The following is a 9,634-nucleotide window of genomic DNA, read 5'->3' as shown; positions in this document are numbered from 1 at the left end:
ATAAAAGTGTACAGCTCAAAAGATACGTGAAAAACATTACTAATTTGACAAAGGAACTCAAACCACTCGAGGTTGATAGTGCCTGGAAGAGACTGGTAGATGGTCTCTCAAATGTAGGTCATTGGCTTGCTAGTGTAGGTAAAAGCTTATTGTTTAAGGTACTGATGCCAATTGGAATTATAGGTCTCATCCTATTTTTCATATTTGTTTGTTGTAAATGCCGCAAGCGCACCAAAAAGCACGAGGTAAATGCAAGAGGGGTGAAACGGAGTGTGGATGAGCTCGAATTAGAAGAGATGAATAATCAGATTTATAAAAAGGTGAAAAGTTCTCACCCTACCAGAACTGAGAGAGAGAAGTTGGAGCGATTGCTGGAAGAGATAGAGCTGTATAAAGTGTGAGAGAAAGTTGGCATCTGGTTCCATTTATTTTTGTGATGATAGTAAATATCATCAAAGAGGGGATTGATGAAGCAAAGCTTCGCATATTTGCGACCTTGCTGTAGTCAAGAACCTCGTTTATGTGTAACAAGGTAATAAGTGTACGTCTTACTAACGTTTATATTAAGTTTGAATAAGGATTAAGAAGCTTGCCTATGTGTATTCCTAATGACTTTAATCCGTGTCCGTAAAATATGGCCGCTGCTTGCACCTTAGATGCGGGCCAGATTTACAGGGCTCAGCACCAGGTAATCTGGTCTCCAGGTACAATTCTTTGGTGCTTAGGTGGGGCCCGATGAAGCATGCCACCAAGTTGCTGGGTGAGGGCCTTCATAAAAACTAATATGTTTTTCTGACACACTCTACATGAGCATTACTAGCACAGCTAGCTCCTTTGGATTATTATTATAATCCTAAGGGAAAGTGAACTAACTACTTCTGCTCCTCACTCTCCTTTTGATACACATCATTTGCAGCGTGCAGGCCAAAGCAGAATATGTAAGGGCATAAGATTTGTTCCATACATTACCAATGCCTGTTTAGCCCTAGGAAAGCATCTACTCCCTCTAAATCTTCTCCCGACTCTTGACCAGGGAATGACTATGAACTGGTGGTTTGTAAAGAGTCGTAATACAAACGGAGAGAGTAGGGTCCAAGGGAAATATTTAAAGACCTAAACACAGTTATAACCCCTTACAAGACACTGTATACAATAATAATAACTGTGGGTCTCAGGAAACTCAAAACTCTGTGTTCAAAGTGTGTCTAGTCCACTACATGAAACGCTAGGACCCATCACTACGTTGTATGGATACCCATCAGTTACGTTTTCTAGACCGCCCTGTTGGTCATCATTTGGGCCAATCTCACCAAGTGGTACTGATGAAGCAAAGCTTCGCATATTTGCGACCTTGCTGTAGTCAAGAACCTCGTTTATGTGTAACAAGGTAATAAGTGTACGTCTTACTAACGTTTATATTAAGTTTGAATAAGGATTAAGAAGCTTGCCTATGTGTATTCCTAATGACTTTAATCCGTGTCCGTAAAATATGGCCGCTGCTTGTATTTAGTTACTGCGCATGCGCCAGCCACACTCACGTGTCCTGACGCGTCTGCAGAAGTGGAGGGAAATTTATGCGCATGCGTAATACATAGCTTTGCCAATCATGTGGTACTGCTCGTGCCACTGCTCTTGTGACTGTATCCATGTAGCTAACATTTAGACTGCATAAGTATATTTTATGATGATAAGTTGAAAGTACAACCCTGTGATGTGATTTCATAACGTTATGTTTGTGTATTAATTTGTTCTCGCTTACTTTTCATGTACCGCGGGGAATGGGGGTCCGAACTGATTGGGAGCCATATTGACGGTCTCTTCTGCGCATGATCAGGGAGCACTGAAAGGTGGCAACTTTGGACAGTGGAACTCAGCCAGCTGGCAGCCACAGTCAAGATGCGCCTGGGAAAGCCACCTCTGCGCTACGAGAACGGAGAATGTTGCTCCTCATGTGTTACATTGTTAATTTGTCACTCGTATTTCTGCACGGTTTCTCATGGGAACCCCAATCTTGCTAGGCGGTACCCAAATATGTAAAGTAGGCATATAAATCGTGTATTCTGATTGGTGTGTTACCCAAATCCTACCTTAGGACCAATCCAAATTGAGGGATTCTGACACTTTGCAACATTGGGGGGTGGTACACTGACCCAAAGAGTATAACTACCCTGGGTTCACCTAGGGAATTTGTCCGACTTGTCTGGTTTAGCTGACCTGTCACTGACCCATCGTACTCAATAGGTGACTGAAGATACAGAGCGCTGCGGAGCACTCTGTCCAAAATTGACCATAGACTAAGGTTCTACTGAACCTTAAAGTGCTGGCGAAGCACTTTGCTGGGAGTTCGCTGACCCAATCGGGGTCTTGATCGATAGCTGCAGAGAGGGTGGAGCGCAGGCGTTGCTTCCAAACTGCGGGTGCGGTCCTGTCCTGAGCGGTCCTGTCCTGAGCGGTCTGCTGTCCTGTCCTGAGGTCCTGTCCTGATTCCTAATCTGAGGGTATCCTGTCCTGTCTGGGGTGTCCATTCTGCACCTGCTGTCCTTTGAGGGGTATCCTTCCTTGAGGGTTTCCTGTCCTTAACTGACCCGTGGCCAGGGTTTGGTTTCCACACCAGTCTAGGTAAATACTGCTCTAAGTTCTTAAAACTTGCACCTTTCTATATTTCTACCTTTTGCTTCAATAAAGTGACACCTTTGCATATGTTGATTTTTTCCATGCTTTTGCCGCAAACTATTGAAACGTAAAGTCATTTGCATATTTCGTGATATGTTCCCATGTTACCCTACCTTTTAGAAATCATATTTTGCATTGCGATTTGCCATTTTCTGATATGGTCTAGAACTGCCTTACTTAAATACTCTAAAGATTTCTTGCCTTGAATGCATAGCATATTTTCTTTGTCTCTCAAGATTGCATTTGAATGATTACCCTGTCTTTATTTCTCTATAGCTATATAATTTACATTATCTTGGTTATTGATTGCCTTATTCTTGTGTATCTCATGTTAGAAGATAACAAACTTTAGATAAACATTTTAAAACTTCCAGTTGTCCGTGGTCATTTTACAACAGTATTGAATGTCATTTGAAATTGCATTTGTTGCCTTTCCTTTTACAGCTAGGCCCCTGATCCATTGAAGTCATAGGTACCCGTGTCGGGGGATGGTAAGTCGGGTACACTGAGTAATAACAGTAGGGAACACACACAATTGGTAGCAGCCCGTGAAGTCGCCTGGTCAATGAATAGTGTGAATTGAAAGTATATGGGCCCTGAAGCCGGAAACGGCGGAATCATTGGCTGGGTGACCTCGCGCGCTCTATCAGTACGTCCACAACGTGCCATCAGTGCACACAAATGTTGGTAACCGAAAAGCAGTGCATAAAGAATAATACGTGGTAGTGAGTGATTAAAAATGGATAGTGGGTGCAAAAAATACTTTAATGAGACGCAATCCACTTCCAAGATTAAAAAAAACCATAGAGTGCAAAATATCAGTAGTTTAAACAAATATCTACTGCATGTATAATAAGGTCGACATGTTTCTGCAGTTACTGTCTCTACACCTTATATCATGTTGGCGAATATCACACAATCGCCTCTGCTCTAGATAATTTTATGCCTGTAATATCGAATGACATCCCCGTTTAGTATGTGGCTGGAGTATGAATAAGAAAGAGCCAGGTTACAGTTCACTACACACGAGTCTTCTGGAGTGTTTTTAACTATATACTGAGCGTAGCAATAACCATTGGCTACATATGTAAACAATATGGTATGCATAACACCATGTGTCGCATCCATACCGATTGTTACAGCAAATCAAGGATTGCCGCCTCTAATTTACATTGAGGCAGATACCCGGATATACACACGGAATGGTATATTTTTGTTTACATCTACTATAGCCTTCACTGCAGACAAATTCAAGTCATTACCATCAAATAAACAACCACGATTAATATGCGGTTGTAGTTTGCATTAGATAGAGCTTAATTCGATTTCATTACTCACGAGCCCTAATACTACATCTCCCATGAACCTTGTAGTTCGATGGAGTTGCGTGACGGCGCATGCGCATTGGCACTGCGACCGGGTAGACGGCACTTCCGCTTCTTGAAATACAACGAACAAACAATTCGCGGTGCCTCCCCGTACAACGCAGACGCCAGACTGGGGTACCGACGGATAGGTAGGTTTACATACGGTTTCATGCACAATGTGTTGTGTATTAACTACGGAAGGCGTTATGATTTCTAACTGACCTTTAGATTGAATTTTAACTGACTTCGCTTGCCTCAACCAGCAGTACTGTGATCGCGCTTAAGCGTACTTGGGTATACATGTGATTGTTGATGCTTTGACTTACATCAATAGGGCATACCTTCCTAATGGATTGTTCTATCTTCCTTGCCAATCTCTTTCCTTTTGTTTGAAGGCATAACACCCACTAAGCACCTTCAACAAACTATTGAAACAATGTGCTATGTGAGCTGTTGTTGACCAGTATACAATCTTTTTGGTCGACTGATTGAGATTTGGTGGTCTCTTTGAGGTTTACTCATTTTGATCTTTGTGGTTTCATTATTTATTATTTTTTTCGAATAGAGCGGTGCCCCTATTTCCTGAGCTGTGGCCAGGCGAGGTGTGGCGCCGGTTTCTCACACTCTAGGTGAGTGAGAGACATATTCAAACCAAATGGGGTTGGGCTCTGTACTTGGAATACACAAGTACATTAAAGGTACTAATTGTTGAAACTCACGATGGGTAACCCCATTTAATGTGTTTTCCCTGTTCTCTGTCCTCTTTATATGTGTCGTCTATACATGATTCTTCTTGCCTGAATCCACCAGCTTCTACTAAACAGGAGCATTGAGAATACCGTTTCAGGTGATATCATAACATTTGTATTATTTTTATTATGCACACACGCACGTTTTTTAAGCAGTAGCGAAATATAACTTTGGTCCTGAAGAAGCAGGTGAAACAAGTAGTATCAGTAACTGCAGAAACATGTCAACCTTATTATACATGCAGTAGATATTTGTTTAAACTACTGATATTTTGCACTCTATGGTTTTTTTTAATCTTGGAAGTGGATTGCGTCTCATTAAAGTATTTTTTGCACCCACTATCCATTTTTAATCACTCACTACCACGTATTATTCTTTATGCACTGCTTTTCAGTTACCAACATTTGTGTGCACTGATGGCATGTTGTGGACGTACCACTTGGTGAGATTGGCCCAAATGATGACCAACAGGGCGGTCTAGAAAACGTAACTGATGGGTATCCATACCACGTAGTGATGGGTCCTAGCGTTTCATGTAGTGGACTAGACACACTTTGAACACAGAATTTTGAGTTTCCTGAGACCCACAGTTATTATTATTGTATACAGTGGTTTGTAAAGAGTCTCACAAAATTGTCTCATTTTGGACATCATTAAAAGATAACAACTTTACTGCTGGTTCAGATGCTAGTGCAGCATGTGGTCCATTTACAAAAACTTCCTGGTACCCTTAGTAACAGATAGGAGAGCCTTATAACATCCTGTTGCTGTCAGAATTGGTGCTAACCGATATGTTTTGCGGCAGCACTTCCTACCAGATTTCACTTGAAAACCAATAAACAATCCAAGCAAGTTAATCAGACCCATTAACAGTATTTCAAGTGTTTTGTGTGTGTCACATCTGGTTCATGAGTTGAACTGCTTTGGCAGCAGAATTTGCATACAAACATGCTGTTTGCAGTTCCATCTCTTCTATCTTTTTTATGGCAAACATCATTACATGACAAGGTACCCTAAGTACAGAAGGTTAACTTCATGCCCAGTGCCATGTAGTCCATTCTAATGCAGACCAACATAGAATATAAAAAACATACTAACTATAATACAGAACCAGCTGCCAATTAATAGCTGCATGAGCAGGTTTGTTTATCTACTAAGAACAATATTTCTTCCCAAGAACAAGTTCCATCAGTGTTGTTTGAGTTCATTCAGGATGGGACCACCGTTTATTCTGGTATTTTGTAATTTAAACCTCCAAAGATCTATGAAAATGCAAATTTGCTGAAGTCTCAGGACTACCCACTTATACTGATACTGAATTCAAGGTGAAACGGAAAAGCAACAAGGTGATGGATGGAATGTTTGAATTAATCTCAGCCACCTGAAATCACTCTGGGGCTGCATCCCAATCCATCCTTTTTGCCCAACATGCTACCTCAGTTTGGAGCCAGCCATAGGCAACCTGAACTGCAAGGTCAAGTCCACCCTGAACCAGAACACAAGCAACCTAGGACCAGTTTCACCCTATTTAGGGCTCTTCAGCCAGTTATATCTGTTTGCAGTGGCACTGTGAGCCCGGTACCCACATCTGGGAATGCCCGGCGCACTTACGGCAGAAAATGCCAAAACAACAAGGTAATGGATAGACTGGTTGAATTAAAGTAATATATAGAATGCCTTACTTAATCTCAGCCACTGGCAATTGCTTGGTCCGCATCCCAATCAATTGTTTTTTACCCACCATGCCACCTCAGTTCGGACCCAGCCATATGCAAATCGGTATTGACCCTGTTCTGCACGGGAACAGTCCAGCCTGATCTGCCAAGCAAAGTCTTCCCTGAACCGGAACACAAGCAACCTAGGACCGGTTTCCCCCTAGTTAAGGGTTTTCAGCCAGACATAGCTTGGTTCCGGTGGCACAGTGAGGCTGGGACACGGAATCTGAGCATCTTTAGCACCACAACCAAGGGTCCAGGGCTAGTGGGACACCTCTTGGCAGTTTCAAGACTGACTCAGGCTGGGTCCAGGTGCAGGCTCAAAATGGTGAGAGCTCTTTGTGTTCCTGCCGCTCTGAATAGAAGGCCAGCAAACTAGCCCTTGGAGTCACTCTGATAGCCCTGGGCGCAAGTGAAGATGTAGAGCTCAACAGCAGGATGGGCATCTGAGGGTTCAAGGCTGGTTTCAGGGTGCAAAGCAATCCTTCCAGGTACAGCGGCAGTCTGGCAGAGTGCAAGCAGGTCGCAGAAGCAGCCAGTCCTCTCAAAGTCCCCTCACAGGTCCAGTAGTGAACTGGAGAGGGGGTCTGAAGGTCCTATTTTTATACTCTGGTGCCTTTCTTCTGGGAGGTGGGAGAAACATCTGGAAAGGTTCTTTGAAGCCGATGGCATTTTCTGACTCCCTTGCCCTGGCTCCATTTTGGCTGCAGTGACAATACAGGGTTGGTAAGCCCTTTGTGTGAAGGCAGAGCACTGGATATTCAGTTGTAAGGGAGGTCGGCTCAGCTATGCCCCATCCTGTCAGCAGATGGTCCATTGAGGCACACCTCTATTGTGTGACTGGGAAGAATTCACAAAGTATAACTGTTAGCTACACCCAGTCATATGACCCCGGGGCAGGCTGCAGGGACAAGGGCTAAGGGCAGGAAAATGACAACTATCTAAAAGTTGCATTTTAAAAATTGTAATGAAAAATCTGACTTTACCATTAAAGAGGGTTTATCATAACAATTTCATCGATAACAAACATGACATAGCTACCAGCTCCCAATTGAAAATTACAGCTTTTTAAATGTGATAATGAATCCCCAATGTTATTCCATGGGATAGGGCAGGCCTCACAGTAGTAAACAATGAATAAAGGCGTTTTTCCCTATTAGGAGATGTAAAACGTACAAGCACATGTCTAACCTTTTAATTACACAGAACCCTGCCCTATGGGCTACCAAGGGCCTACGTTAGGGGTGCCTTATATGTAATCAAAGGGAAGTTTAAAGGTTTGGCAAGGGGGTTTTAATGCCAAATCAGCTCAGCAGTTTAAAACTGCTTTCAGGCTGCAATGGCAGGTCTGGGATATGTTTTAAGGGGCTGCTTACGTGGGTGACACATTACGTGCTGCATGCCTATTGTTAGCATTTTATTTTACAGGCCCTGGGTACATTGTATGTGTAGGAAAGTGCCTCTTTTTGCATGGCAAGCCCCCCCCCCCCAATTATTGCCTGATGTGATTTTGAAGTGTGAGTGCACTGGGTCCCTGATAACCAGGTTCCCAGTGACAGATCTCTTTCCCAAATACTGTACCATGATTGGCACAAATTCAGTTACTACTGTAAGTCCCTAGTAAATTGTAGCCCTGGTAACTAGAGCATGGGTACTGAAGAGGGTTCTCTGGGGCTGCAGCACTATTTGTGCCACCCCAGTGACACCTCAAGGTTGTGCACTCTGCCATTGCAGGCTGTGTGTCTTGGTGCAGGAAAATCTGAAAAGTCGACATGACATACAGCCCTGTGCGCCATGCCACCCATGCACTTCATTGTTGTATTTCTATCTAGGACCCTAATTCGATATTCCTAATTTATGCCCTTATATGGCTATAATAAATAATATCCTTATAAAGGCATAAGAATCATATCCATATTTAGTCGTAGCCCATGCAGTCCAAATTAAGCAAGGCTACTTCCCCAGACTCCTATAGAGTACAACGCGTTCTTTAAACAAAGCAAACCTCCAGCAACCTGGGAAATCCCCATGCTTCTGTTTTCATTTGTCCTAGAAGTCCTGCGAGCACTGAAAGAACGGCCAGTTCTTAGTGACATCTTTATTGACGTCTTATGTCCAACCTTACGTCAAACCCTGCACCTTTCAGGTATAAATATACCATTGTTGCCTTAAGCAAACACATGGTGGTTTGGAGCAGAGCGGCTATCTACTTGTCCGAGAGCCCAGCTGATGCGAGAGCCCACGGACGCCGCCCCTCCCTTTTGACGCACTGAGAGACACGCTGTCTTTTTCTCCAGCCGAGAAAATCCAGCTCCGGTGTTTTCAGCCGTCCTTGCGGGTTGCTGGGATATTGAGTCCTGAGAGAGAGATATCAGACCTCCTGCTTTCTATTACCCAGGTACGGAGCTGACTAAACCCTTAAAGAGAATTCTTGATTCAGATTCTTGGCAAAACCAACTTAACTTAAACTGCTACTTACTTACTCCTTCCCACGTATTAGGCTTAGGTCAGGTACACCGGGGTAGGTGTATTTAGAAGCACCAGTTGAGTACGTTAGTCAATGTATTTATGTATGTATATATTTTATCTATTTTAAAGTATCATATGGCTAAGAAACCATATCAATGCTTTTACAGTATTTTTTTATAATACTCCTTTTACTGTACGCACTTTACTTTACTATAAGTATTGCAATTGTGGCAATTCATTTCTCTTGCATGAGAAAGAAGACTGCTCAATAAATAACACCTTTTATTGAAAACGCCCGTCTCTCTATTCTCTGCACTCTGGTGAAACTAAGTATGCACAATTGACTGAGTGAAATAGCTGTCTATTTTTTTCACACGACTCTAGAGATACACTCTTATTCTGAGGGAGCAAAGTTGTCATGTTTTATGGTTGTCAGAAGCTAATCCCTTCTTGTCTATCCAGGGAAGTTAAACTCCTCCTTGTTTATTCGAGAACGTTTCTAGTGACCTCTGAGCTAGCTGGCAAAACTAATTAAGTCTAATATAGTCAGTAGAGACCTAGTCGACCTCAGTCCTATGTCTACACTGCTGTTTATATTATTCCAATGCACAGAGTCTATTGGGAATATAGGAACTACACTACATCATGGGATATAGGTAA

The sequence above is a fragment of the Lissotriton helveticus genome, chromosome 2_1 (assembly GCF_964261635.1).
Source record: "Lissotriton helveticus chromosome 2_1, aLisHel1.1, whole genome shotgun sequence".
Classification (NCBI taxonomy): domain Eukaryota; kingdom Metazoa; phylum Chordata; class Amphibia; order Caudata; family Salamandridae; genus Lissotriton; species Lissotriton helveticus.
The sequence above is the reverse complement of the archived record's forward strand: the minus strand, read 5'-3'. Positions refer to the sequence as shown.